The sequence below is a fragment of the Octopus bimaculoides genome, chromosome 18 (genome assembly GCF_001194135.2).
Source record: "Octopus bimaculoides isolate UCB-OBI-ISO-001 chromosome 18, ASM119413v2, whole genome shotgun sequence".
NCBI lineage: Eukaryota > Metazoa > Mollusca > Cephalopoda > Octopoda > Octopodidae > Octopus > Octopus bimaculoides.
Window position 1 is genome coordinate 3,587,512 of NC_068998.1, and position 2,091 is coordinate 3,589,602.

Genomic DNA, 2,091 nt, shown 5'->3' on the forward strand with positions numbered 1-2,091 from the left:
TATATATATATATATATATATATATATATATACCCTACTTCAGTTTAATGTGAAATTGTACATGTAATCTAACATACACACATCAATGCATGTATATATATATGTATTATATATACATGTGTGTGTGTGTGTGTGTTTATATATGCACATAAATGAAAATACTAGAGAAAACATTGTCTTTTCTATTGTTCTATATTTAGAATGCGTTTATTCTATTTCCTCCTTGACATACAAATAGATTTGTTTGTTTTCCCTGTTTGTTGGATTTTATTTTCCTGAAGTCTTCCTTTGTTACCACTAAAACATCAGTCCGTTTGCTGTTCCTGTAATTATTCTCTACACCCTCTCCCCCCACCCCACTCACACAGACACACACACACACACATTATCTTTTATGTTTAGCTTTTACTGGTGTCAGTCATTGGAATGGGCCCATACTGGAGCAATTGCTTTCAAGGGTCTTAACCAAACAAATCACCCACCAGTATGTTTTCTTTTCTTTTTTTGTTTTGTTTTAGTTCTCCTACTCATTCTATCGGTTCCTTTTTGTCATACTGCCAAGTTATGGTAGCATATAACATAGCTGCACTGGATGTCAACTGGTGGTGGTGGAGGACAAATGCAGCACAAGTTCAGATACATGTAGAAATATATATATATATATATATATATATATATATATATATATAAATTTAATAAATGAAGTAATATGCATGTGTTAAATGAATTCTTTTATTTCCGACATATGTTTCGAAGATTACAAATGGTTCCTTCCAAAGGAATAAGTGATGTTGATAAAGATGTAATCTTCTCTTCGGGGAAATACATAGGATCCAACTTAACCGTAAGACATTTTAACCGAATGTGACAACTGTGGGTAGAGAAGATTGCTACGTATCTTATTTGACAACACTACCTACCTACCTTCCTGCCTGCCTGCCTGTCTGTCTAAACTACCTGTCTATCTATCTATCTATCTATCTATCTATCTATCTATCTATCTGTTTGTCTGTCTGTCTCTCTGTTTATCTATTTGTATATCTATCTATCTATCTTTCACACAATTTCTCTTTCTCCATCCTTCTCTCTCTCTCTCTCTCTCTCTCTCTCTCTCTCTCGGTATTTTTCTCTCAACAACTTTTCTCGTCTCCTTCTTCTCAATATATGTTGTGACAGGGTTATCTCTGTTTTTAGTGAAATGGTATACCCCTTCCCACATGGCAAAGTGATATGATCCAGTAGATTCGTTGTACAAGTTCACAATTGGATTCAGTGTCAGTTACACGATACATACGAGGTTGAGATACTGTCAAGGTAGACGTTTCAAAGTCTACCTGCGTTAGCACAATAGATGAGTCAAAGATAATAAGATGTGGAATACCGTACACAACAATCTCTACTTTTGATTCCTCCCCTTCTTTCCACCATCACAACAATAGATCTTTTGATAGCCAGACATGCGGAAATAAGCTTCTCTTTTATACTGTGTACATGTATGTGTGCATATAATCACTGTTATAATCACAGCCATTACTATTTTTACCACCATGGCCACTGCCACCACCACTGCCACCACCGCAATCATCACCTTCCTAGATTCTTGTCATTCTTTATACATAGAAACGTAACAAAATTTCTAGCCATACCAAAATAGATGTGACATAAATAATCAGGTTGTAAATGCTGTTGGAATTCCCTGAAACGAGAAGAATTCCATTTCCTGATCAACAATTATTTATTATTTTCGTCAATCTGCAACTGATGGAATTAGAAAAGAAAATAATATAATACATATAGACTGCCAAGCTGTATCGGCCTTTGCCTTTCCCTTGGATAACACTGGTGGCATGGAGAGAGGAGGCCGGTATGCATGGGTGACTGCTGGTCTTCCATAAACAACCTTGCTTGGACTTGTGCCTGGGAGGGTAAATTTCTAGGTTCAATCCCAGGGTCAGTCATAACCGAAGGGGGTCTCAGCAGCAGCACTTAATATTTACTGAGCATAAATTGAAACAGCTGTAAGGGACGATGATTAATTTGCTGTAATAATTATTAACTTCTCAATCTCCATTTTCTTCTTCTTCTTCTTAT

General features: G+C 36.0%; 1 protein-coding gene across 2 annotated transcripts in view; it reads left to right on the forward strand.

Annotated features, from left to right (window-relative positions):
• LOC106880595 (malonyl-CoA decarboxylase, mitochondrial) overlaps positions 1-2,091 on the forward strand; it is a 29,920-nt gene that overhangs the window by 6,326 nt on the left and 21,503 nt on the right. The gene's annotated exons all lie outside the window — the stretch shown is intronic.